Consider the following 13,201-nt stretch of genomic DNA (forward strand, 5'->3'; position numbering starts at 1 on the left):
TTCAACTGCTGTTGTAACAATATATCAGGAGCCTTATATTCATTTTTTACACTTTTTGTCCCAACAGATAAAACTTTATTGATATTTATAGAAAAAAAATACTAAAAAAATTTAAAACTGACAATGTCCGTAAACAGCTCAAAAAGAGTCAAAATATTTTCAAAATTTTATTGTATATAGAAAATTCTGATATAAACATTCAGTTAAATTTTCAAGTATCTACAGTCATTCGTTTTTGAATTACAACAAAATAAGAAAATCGTTACATGAGAAATCGAGTGAATATCAAAAGATAGATAAACTTATGAGGAATCTTGTATTACATTTTCAAATCTTAGATTTAAAAAGAAAAATTTTTACGAATTCTTAACTCAAAATAATTTGCAAATTTTCGTCATTTTTACGTATTTTGTCAATATTTGAACTTTAAAATTTAGATGCATATAAAAAAAAATTATGAGTATAGATTATTAATTTTTTCATCTACCTTTGAAACAATATACTAGGAGCCTTCTATTAAATTTTCAAGCTTTTTTAGCCAACAAATAAAATTTAATTGATATTTATAGAAAAAAAAACTAAAAAAAATAGAAACTGAAAATGTCCGTAAAGAGCTCAAAATAAGTCAAAATATTTGGAAAATATCATGGTCTATAGAAAATGCTAATATAAACATTCAGTCAAAATTTAATGTTCCTACGACCATTTTTTTAAGATTTGCACCAAAAACCAAAATCAATTTTCTCGAAAACAGATTTTATGTAAAAATTCCCGTTTTTCCTTAATTTTTGTGTTGTTTTCACGGCGCTTTTGAAAGCTACTAAATTTTTACTTTTGACGCCCCAAAGTACCAACTAGATTCACTTTCTTATCAGAAAAGGTACTGTTGAAGAAAATCCAAGCACTTTTACTGTCCTAAAAGGTGATAACAGACACAAAAATAAAAACACACATCATTGTAAAATCAATACATTCATTGTTTCACTCAGAATCTAAAATTTAGGACGACCATTTGTATTTATGCAATAATATTCATTTATTATATTTAGGTTTCTAAAATTGATAATTTACTCCTCTTGAAATATATAAAAGAAATAATGACTAATATTTTTTCTTCTTTGAAACGTATTCGGAAAATACATTATAGTTTAATATAAATAATAATATATCGATTATGCACAGACAACATTGATAATGAATACCTTACTAGTTATCAACTAAGGTTTACCAATTATTATGTTAATGGTTATAAATTAAGTTACAAACTGTATGAGTACTACAACTATATGTCTATATAAGTATTTGATATGATATATTGGTATTAATTGTCTTATAATATTCATAAATTATATAGAAAATCTAGAATCCTTGGGTAATTAAAAATCAACAATCTTCTTCAATAAAGTAGTACAGAAATATATAACTCATATCGTCATTTACTTATTACTTGTTTATAAAACTATAAGCTCATAAAAACATTTTGCACTACTATAATTTATAAATTATAGGTGTATAAAATATACTTCATACAGTATTAAAGAATTATGAAAGAATTTACAATATTTAGTAACTTAATTAATAAGCAATAAATAAAACATAAAACATTTTTTTTTTTTATATGAGCTTTACAATATGTTATGATGTGATTATGTGTTTGTAACTTAAGAATTAAAAGGCTATACTTGAATTTGTTATATTATAAATTTGTTGAACAACTTCTACAATATATTTGACTATAATTATGTCACATATTTTCGTCCTTTCATAGAATAAAATAACGTTTAAAAATGTAATTTGTAAATTGATGACTAAACTTTTGGATATAATTGAATTTTTTTTTTTTTTATAGAAATTAAATATTTCATAAAAATTCTACGAAGTTACAGTTCCCTAAATATTTTATTAAATGTCCTAAAAACGATTAAAAAATACCATATAAAAAACATAGATAGTATACTATCTATAGTACTATAGTATACTATCTACTATAGTGTTAAAAATGTATAAATATAGCTTTAGAAGGTTTAATAATATATTGTTGCTAAACGATACATATATCTATGTACCAAAATTATTACAAAGTATAAAAATTATTGCACACCATTTTATCTTTGAAATTCCATTCAATATTAACTAAGACATATAAACTATAATAAGAACTCAGAATGGCACAAATAAATAATTAACGATTTCATTGACGGAAGAGACTGATTTATTTTGCAATGTCAATACACATTATTATAATTAAATACAAATTATAAAATTATGTGGGTACTGTTTCGGTTATGGCATTTTTTAGTTTGAAATTGATGTGGACTTGAATTAACAGTTCTGGAACAAAACAAAAAATAGTCAATTAATATAATATACTAAAGTATAAAAGTATAAAATCTTGGTAGAACTAAATAATAAATTCTAACAGGATTACAAAATTCGTTATACTTTACAGCTTACATAGTTGTAAAATATATTTTTAAAATCATATTTAAATTCAGATAAGAATACATCGATTCAGAAAGTATTTAGAATACATTTCAAAGACTTTTAGTTTTAAGAAAAAGTTTTTCAGAACTATTTGTACTAATACTTGGCATATACTTTCAATTTTATTCATTTAATTGTATATGTACGAAAAATTATTTATGTATTTAGTTATTATACTAATATAAAGTTGTGATGTCAACATTTAACTATCATTAAAACTTTATACTACCTATACCTACTTCATTTTATACCGAAAAAAGAAAATAAATAAAAGAATGTATACTTTATAAATATAATATTAACTAAACAATAATCCAACAGTTTAATAATTTGATTTTAATTTATTATAATTAAAATAATATAATAATTATCAAATAACAACCTGAACCGCGACAAATAATTCTTTTGAAATTTTAAAAGTAATTACAAAAAATTATTTGATTTTCAAATACAGTTATACTAATAATGTATTAAAATACTTCAATTAATTACTTCAAATAATTAAATTTGATGTAACTGTAAAATATTGAACAAAATTATTTAAACACTAATTATTTAGTTATACCTATAGTAAAAATTAATATTGTATTTATTTTAATGATACGTGATATAAATATGACTATTGTACTACTGATTTAATTTATATAGGTACCTTGTGAAAAATTAAATAAACAAACCAATCTATGCATGTGCACATCAGTAAAATAAAATTGAAACACAATAACAATATTGCAAATATTGCAACGGTGAAAAAAATACAATCCCGGTATTTTACAAAACCAAAAAACCCCAGAATTGTTAACTTACCATCAATTGGCTGGTTTCTGGAGTGGCTTTGGCAACCGATTTGATGGCCTTTGCAGATTGGACTTGTCCGACGACGACGATGTTCATGGCTACTTTTTCAGCGCCCATTTTTGGTTGTTGGTTGGTTTTTTGAGTTGTAAAGTGAAAACTGCAAGTAGACAAAAGAAATTAGAAAACACGAATAATTTAATTTAAAATAATATAAAGATCAAAGAAATGTTGTTTCTCGTCACCTATATACTCACAGAATATTGTATTTGCACAAAAATTGCGTTATGCCGGAACGGAGCATCAATTCGTCCTTTTATACAGTGGCGGCTTTTGCCTAGTGAGGAGCAAGCTATGACGTGGTGGCGTGACCATAGACGCTTAAAGGTGATTAGTGTAACTGATATCGTACGTCGGACGACGTCATATATTACTATTTATTTACATGTTTTACTATTTTACTTTGAAAATATATATCCATCGAGTATTGTGTGAATGGATCAATTAATATAATTAAATCTGCTTCTAAAATATGTCATTAAACAGTGGAAAAATATTGGATATTGTGATTTCCCTACATTTCAATTTTGGTTAACGTCTACAACATACACGTCAAGTTGACTTAAATCATAAAAACGTTTATTGAACTCTTAATAGGTATGTAGATTATCTTAATAGGTATGTTGAATATCCGTAAAAAATCAAGTGATATAACATTTTTTTAAATGCTATTCAAATTTCAAATTGAAATCGATAATTTATACCAAAATATTAATTGTTTTATAATTTGTATATCCAAATCAATTTAAATATTAAAAAAAATGTATGATTTCAATTTATAATTCAACAATAGTCGATATATCTATAGGTACCCTATAATATTTTACATAGTTATAACAATGTAGGTAATAAAAAATACCTAACCAATATTTCATTTTCTTACTCTCGTTTCGTATCCGTGCGTATTGATAAATATGGAATGCTCGAACGACAAAAGGTGTCTCGTAGTTCGAAATAAAAATTTAAATCATTAAAATGTAAAATTTATATTGAAAATTACAATATGTACAATATCAAATCAACATCGTGCAACAGTTATAATAAATAATACAAATATAAAATTAATATCGTTTTTTTAAATTGAAATAAAAAAAACGAAAAGAAAAAACGAAGTGAAATTTAAATTAAAATTGAACATTTTAATTTTGATTTCAATCCCTGAATAGGCCACAATACAAATAATATACAATATAAAAAATATGAATACCTATATTATACCACTTTGGTAAGAGTATAAATTACTATTTTTACCATCGTTATTTTTTCCATATCATTCCCGCAATAACCTATATATTATTTAATTTGCACTTTTTTTTTAGATTATTTTAACCTCCAATGGAAAGGAATTATTCTTCATAAATTATTATTTCTTTATTTAAAATTTTTACTGAAATTTTCAAATGTGGTCACTTGAAACGCTACCTATATCAACATGTTCTATGCATAGAATAGTATATTACCCTCGGAATTTTGTTAAAACTTATATGGTGTTCGTGTTGAATCCTACACAATTTAAGCCTTTGATCAAATAATAATTTGTAAGTGGCGCAGAGTTCAGGAAAAAAGGTGGTTCAATTATTGTGGATATAAAACTCGTATGGACCGTTTTTTTGTTAGAGAAAATAATGTATATATAGCGGACATAAAATAAAAAGAATAATAATAAAAATTGAATTGTGGTGGTGGATATTGAGATTTAGGTACAAGACGTGTACTATATAAAATAATAATAAAAGTTAATCATCATCGATACCGAATTATACACTTAAGGTTTGTTAGATCTATCTAGCATTTTAGCATAGAAATAAACGTCATGGATTAAAGTAAATATTCTATTAATTTTGTAATAAGAAAACCTTCACTTTTAGTCTTTAGAGAGCCATACAATTATTATTCATTTATTTATTTAAGGGACAAAATGTAGGCAATTTCTATTCACATTTTAGCAACCCGGGATTATGGTATAATATAACACATAATATACGCCTTTTTTTTTTGCTCAAAAACATAACCTTCAATTGGTGGCTTGGACGACAGGGAGTGCCCGAACACCCATAGCAACTGATTTACATGTAATTGTTGTACCTACCACAAAATAGTTTTCAGAATTTTTATTTATAGATATACGTACCTGTACACTTTGTGTAAGCAAGATATTTTTCTTGATTCAAAAATGTTATCGACAAATTATATATTTATATTGATAAATAAAGCTATAAGCTAATATTATTAAAATTATATCAAATCTAGAAAATACTAATGTAAATATTTGTTGAAATTTATTTAGATTAATAAAGATATTAATTTTAATCATTTTTCTGCTAGAAGTACTTTCACACTAAAAAGTGTGTCTTTACATACAACAATTTTTTTCAACAAATACTGTGTGTATTTCTAAAACCAATAAATTTACTGCTCAACTCAAAATTTAAAAATAGCATCCTTTTATTTAAATATATTTTTTAAAGTTCTATCATGTATAGAAAATTATGAAATAAACATTTGAAAAATTTTTCAAGTATCCAAATGAAGTTAATAGTTTTTGAATATCGACAAAATAAGAAAATCGTTGTATGAGAACTTTTTAATTTGCGGGTGAATATCTAATGTCTAACTCCAAATGCTGGTAAAAAATTAATTTGACTATTTACCCCTTCAAAGTACCAACTATAGATTCTTTCTCCTACCTACCAGGAAAAATGCTGTTGAAAAAAATTGAAGCATTTTCATTGTCCCGACAGGTGATGATAGACTACTCAAAGAACAAAATAAAACGCTTAATATTATAAAATCAATACATCCATCGCTTCGCATTGCCACAGAACGATTTTTTCATTGATTATACCAAATACCCAAAATTTTTTTTTTTCACGTCATACCACTCATCTCTAGTGGCTCTGGTACACAGATTCAATTTTTGTTTAAATGAATTACACGTCGAGTGTCGACACACAACGCGAGTCGTGGACCATCATGAAGTGGTTTTTAACGCATTTCGTTAAAATTGTTCGCTGGAATAAGTAATAACTATTAACTACCAATATGTGATTTAAAATTGTATACTGATTTGAAGTAATATATTTTATCACTGCAGTGTACCTATAATTATTTATTCAAGTAAGAACTAGGAAGAATATAATATTAAATACATAGGAAGTCACTCAAGACGTGGGTTACCACATTAATGATTTTAGCTAGAAAATAGGTTCAAACACTGCATTTCCGTGATGAGTGGTGATATTTTATTTAAAGATGACGGTAGTACGGTGTTAAACATGGTATATGTGAGATATTTTAAGATCTGAAATAAATAAAATTACTAACAACAATATTTTACTTAACAGACGAATAAAATTTGATTTAAAAATAACATTTTAGAATTAAAAATAAAAAAGATTTTTTCTCATCTAATATTCACTAATCATTCATAAAGAAAAAATTTGTTTTCATTTTTCAGTTCCTTTCAATTGGATTCGATTGACTGAAGTTAATAAAACATTCAACAGCGTGTATGTCAATTTTAGAATCTGAAATAAATAAAAATGTATGGTCTTTGGCTAATATAATTTGTAATAATTTATGTTTTCTAAAAAAACAGCAACCGAGAAATTTTAAGTAAAATCCAAAAACATTTTGTAACTACATATATTTATAACATTTATAATAGATAAACAATAACACTGCTTACTTTGACAAGTAGATTTAAGTCTATGATGTATATGGAATACACTCTAAATTCTAATGATACTGTTGCTCTTGTCATCATAATTAAAACTAGTTGTTTAAATGATTTGTTTCGAGAAAAACATGACCGATGTTCAAAAATTGCGTTCAATATACCGTCGTGCTGAGAAGTAAGAATAATTATAAATATAGTATACAGGTAGTTACACGGCGATCAGCCATTATAATATGAAAAAAGTATTGACGTATAATGTATATAGGTACTAAGTACTAACGGTCATGAAAATATTTGTTTTAAATAATTTTAAGTTATCTTCTATCGTTTAATGTCGATAAAAAATTATAACGATGTAACGATTGTCCATAAACATTACTTTTAAAAATGTATGATGTAGGTATGGTTATTGACTTAAATTTAAAAAAAAAATATTTCCAAAAACATTTGGAGATTTTGAAAAATGAGTGTCTACTGTTTTACCATGTGAAATACTGAAATACTATGCAATAAATAACACAGTAGAATACATAGCCACATTACATGCCTCAGGTATAACACATATTATAAATACTTACTAAATCACACATATTGCTTGCACAAATGCAATAAATTGAAATTGTCATGAAAGTCGACACACAACTAGCCATAGACAATCCCAATATTATTGGATCAACAAAACCCTAAAAATAATACAGGTATAATTAATAACTTAATCCATATTATGATTAATTGTTGTTATATGGTAGTATATAATTAAAAATAATATAGTATTATATTCTTTTAAAAATTAATTCTTTTTTCTTTTTTAATGTACAATAATATTTTTACCCACAAATAACAATTTTAAATTACAAAAAATAACTAAAATCATTATTCTTGGTTTTAATATGTAATTTCATCTAAATTTGAACTTAAAATGTCTGTAAAAAAATAACTGTGTTTATATATTTTTTAGAATTTTTGATTACATTATGAATTATCTATGAAAATTATTTTCTTAAATTTTCAATCATTAGCTATAAAAATTGAACATTGTATCATTTAACTACAGAAAATTTGAAAATGTTCGATATTTTGATAAATGTTGTTAGAACTTGAACTTTATATACTTATTAAAAAAAAAATCATGTCTATCAGACATCATTAATAATTATTAACTGGAAACTGCTATTATAATAACTTATAAGGAACTAAAATTTTTATGGTGCATAGACTAATTTCCAATATGAACATTCGGTGAAAATGTCATCTATATTCGCTTATTTTTTTTAGAGTTACACCAAAAAAATACAATATCAATTGTTCGTTTATTCTTTTAATTTAGAACAATATATGTGTTAATATTTAAATTTATATTATATGAATTGAGTAGATAGATAATATTTTCAATGTATATTCTACAGGATAAAATTGTATACAAAATTCTATAAAATATAAAATGTTTGAAATAGTTTAGTTGTTATAACCACATAATTAAAAAATATTTTTCAACTTTAAATACAATTATTAATCAAATACATTATAACTACCACACACCTGTATGACTTGAATCGTTGTACAGCCAGATAAGCCAATATATAGTATAGAAACTTCTATTGCTGTTAATAATGATTTTTCATATACTGTTATCATATCTTTAAAAAACCTAAAAATAAAGTAAGTAGGTTTCTTGTATTAATATTGTACCTAAGTAAAAATCGGTTTTTTGATTTGGTCTCTTACTAATTTACGTTTTAGTGTACGTGGTCAATGATATTTTATATTTAAATAATATCTATACAATTTTGGTTATAGGTATTGTTATAGATCAATTCATAAATCATTGCGGTGGCATAGTTACTATAATTAGTAATTGGTTCTAAGGCTGATATTTAAGTTTTTTATAATCGTAATATTGGAGGCTATAGCTACACATCCCCATTGTCAGTTAAATTGCATAGGTTACCTATTATATATATTATAATATATTGATTTATAATTATAAATTAATGAGGTAAATGGTTTAATAAAGTTGTACAAACAATTAATCAAATTAAATAGAGGTATTGTTCATAATTTTATAAACTTCATCTTACATTTTCTTATTTTGATAAAATGTCTAGTAAGTATATGTCTTTGGGATTCAATTTTATTCAAGATTATTAGGCGGAGTAAACAGGAAACTATAATTCATTTTAAATATTTGTTTTGTCCGACAGAATGTTTAAGTTAAATGTCACCAAATACACTTCCTATATAAACTACAAGTAGATAGGTACCTATACAGTGCATTGAACACGACTCACTTCAACACCTGTTGATGGTGTTTGATCGCGATCTTTAATTTCTCTTCGTCCTGGGCTGTCATCGCTTCTTCGACCTGTTCTTCGAGTATCTGAAAATGTCCCTTCACGACGCCCGTGGAATACATAAACGTCGCGTTCAAGAAACAGATTTCCAAGTTTGCAAAGTTCGCGGGCAAAGATTATACGATATATTTGCAAACGTAGATAATCACGTTTGTCGTTTTCACGGGCAACACGTCCGCGGAAGGGAACGTGAACGAATCGCCCATCTGCACCCAATCCAACGAAATCGTGTACAACAGGGGAATCGTCATGTACACGCTGGACATAACGAAGTGGTATTTGATCACCATCGCGATTTTCCGTCTATAGTTGTCCGGTATTCCCACTTTCTGTGAACGCTCGTACATATCGCGATGTTGTGACTGATGGTAGACCCTAATGACTATTAAAAAACAAACGACGATTTCGATGATGATGAACAGGAGGCCGTAAAAGCGAATGGATAGGTCTTCCGTCGAGTAGACCAACGACAGGCACGTCGAAATGGCGAGGAACAGAGATACGGCAAACTCGCAGTAGGTAAAAACGACCACATGCTTCGTGCCGTGACCTGCACCGTCGTCACTGCGTACCATCTTTTGTAAAAATATCTCAACAATGTCCGCCATGTCGTGTGGTCTTTGGCATACTGAGTGTCATTGTTTTTTACTTTCTTATTTACCGCTGTTTAAATACCAATATCGATATGCACAAAGGTACAATATTTAATGTCATTATAATTATGGGCTAGTCCTATATTATAGGTTCGCCTCTTATTAATAATGTAAAGCTGACTTGCTATATACCATACCAATGAATTAATTATATTGGTAGGCACTAAAAACGTATTTAAAATTTAACTTGGTCATTTGGAACGCTAGGTTTAACGGTAGGATATTTTATCGAGGGGTATGAACAGTATTGAAAAATTCTATGAAAATGTATTTTTGTATTCCCAATAATATACGGTTTATTGAGCTGTTCGACAGTAAAATATACACCCATTATCAATATTGTAGAAGATAAGTTAATCTATGTCTGTTTGAAAATCAATTTTCGATATTTCAATTACTAAACTCAAAAGTTCAAATTGAAAAAGTAAAATATCACACGTTTTAGAGCTAAATATTGGACATTGAAAATAAAATATCGAAAATCGACTCCTATTATATTATACAAACCTAGACAAATTTCTTCTCTTCAATTTGTATAATAGGTGTCCATACTGTAATGTCAATCAGTGGGCTATAGGTATCATTGGGAAATATACGAAACTAAGTTTCAGTGTTTCACTGAAATGCACGTTTGTAATAAATTTGTGTGTAAAATGCTGCGTTACTGCCATGCGCGTGTACGTACGGGTGCGCCCCGCTATTTATTTTATACACAGTCACTCACACTAATGATCACTTATACTACGCCCAAATTTACACGACCCGCGTAAACACAAATAGAAATTTGACAATATTGAACTCCTTAGAAACGGTCGGCACGCATACCCCTTAAGGGGATTCCATTATGGTGATTTTCCGTTTTTGTCTAACACACGCGCGATATAGGATTTTAGACGGATTCTTTGCCAAACATATCAATTGATCTAATGAAGCTAGCGATAAGAATTCTGCGGTGCACCGTAACTCCGCACGGATCGTCACCATTTCATAATATATCACCTTAACTCCGCATACAAGATTTTTTTTTAACACACCCTAACTCCGCACATGGTATAAATATATTATATTATACACATAACAGGTATTTATTATTGTATTAATTTATTTATCTTAAATAAGTACAATATATTATTATGTTATTAAAATTAAATAAAAATAATATTTTAGAATAAAAAAGTAATACCAGAAACGGCTTAAACAACCTAATCTAAACATTCATATAAATTATTATATAAGATCAATCTAAATAGTATAAAAAAAATAATAATAAAGACAATTTACAACAAACATTGTCGTTGTCGATAAAATAAAATAAAATATAAAATATTTAATGTAAACTAAAATTAAATTACATTAAATGAAGCTAAACTCTTTACAAAGTTATACCTATAAATTTGGTTGTCGTTATATAATTCTATTTTTTTATTTATAAATTGTATATTTTTTTTTTGTGTGTGCTAATTATTCTACTTTCATTATAATTGGCAGAATTAATTTGTATATAAGAATCCGTCTGATAGATAATAATATTAAGAGAAAATGTAAGCAACAATATATTTTAAGCATCTCAGAGAATGTCCAGAGAACTGAATTCGTCCCATAAACGTTACACACTAGGGAAATAAATATATTGGTTATTACCTATAATATGTTATCAATTTTATATTATATCAGTTTTATGGCATGTGGACTTTTGGTGTTTAAAATATTTTTAGAATGCAGAGCTACGGTCAGTGTTGGGAGTTATCTAGATAAAATTATTTTTTTAAATTATATTATCTAGATAAAAATAATTAAATTATCTAATTATCTCGTCTAGATAAATGTTATGGATATTTATGGTAATTTATCTAGATAAATAATATAATAATAAGAATATTTTCAAATACTGAAATAGCCAATAATTTACGAGAACCGAGTAGTGAATCTAAATTCCAATATTATTAAAGTTAAAAAAAGAAATGTTTACTGAAAAATTGTCAGTTTTATTTTGTTTTATTTGTATTCTAGTATTGTATTAAAAAATAAAATTTCATTTTATTTTAGTTGAGAAATGATATTAAAGATTTATTAATTAATAAATATTACCTAATTAGTAATTACTAATAAATTACATTATTTATAATTTAATTAAAAACAAATTATCTATTTTTTTTATCTAGATAAATGTATGTGTATTTTTATCTTTATCTAGATTAAAAAAAATGATGTTATATTTTATCTAGATAAATTTTGAATGAATTATCTGTTATCTTATCCAGATGATTTTTTGGTTATCTTTTACCAGCACTGGCTACGGTGCGTTCGTTTTTTCGACCGTACGTAGATACGGTAAATATACGGTGTTACGGATTCACAAAATATTTTTATTCATGTGGAACCACGGTGCGTCCTAATTTTGAAACAGAATTTGAATTCGTCGACAAGTCTACTTGAAATCGACTTTCCCACAGTTTTGATTTTTTTGATTTTAGCTTTTCCAAAAATTGAAATACAAAAATGCTTAAATACTCATTTTTAATATGACGTTTTCTGGAATTTAGGGGATATAATATCAAAAATATGGGGAATTCGATTTCAAATCTGTTTTTAGAATTCTTATCGCTTCAATAGATCAATTGGAATGTTTGGCAAAAAAACACGTCTAAAACACTATGTTGCGCGTGTGTTAGACAAAGACAGAAAATACAGTAGAGTGTAGACCTATTCAAAGCTAAGCAAATTAATGATTTTTTTAAATTCAGTTAAGTTAAGTTAATATGCACCAATAATAAAAAGTTAAAAGTTAATTTAACTAAAGGTTAACTTAGTTAAGTTGAAAGTTAATACACACTTTTTATTAAGTCAAAAAAAGTTAATTTGTTTACACAACGCTAGCGTGCGGCTTAATTTTTTTTCAACCCAAAACTAAATTATAGACTAGGTATATAGCAGTGGCGTGTTGACCGTGATTTTGAAGGACAGTTTCCCGATAGTTTTAAAGGGGTGCCGGTTGGGTGAGTACTGGATTTAGTGAGAAATTATAGTACAAGATTAACTTTATCTGAAGATGATATTTAATAAGAATAATAACTTAAACAATACGTATTATATTAAGTAGTCAAGGGGTGGTACCTTACCTGCAGGTAGATCATTCAAAAAATAAATTGCCCGATAAAATACTTCACTTCGCCATGCCA

General features: G+C 26.4%; 1 pseudogene; it reads right to left on the minus strand.

The window, feature by feature from the left end:
• Nucleotides 1–6,730: 6,730 nt before the first annotated feature.
• On the minus strand, nt 6,731–9,977 carry LOC115034029 (annotated as a pseudogene).
• Between the last annotated feature and the right edge of the window lie 3,224 nt (nt 9,978–13,201).

The sequence above is a fragment of the Acyrthosiphon pisum genome, chromosome A2 (assembly GCF_005508785.2).
Source record: "Acyrthosiphon pisum isolate AL4f chromosome A2, pea_aphid_22Mar2018_4r6ur, whole genome shotgun sequence".
Lineage (NCBI taxonomy): Eukaryota > Metazoa > Arthropoda > Insecta > Hemiptera > Aphididae > Acyrthosiphon > Acyrthosiphon pisum.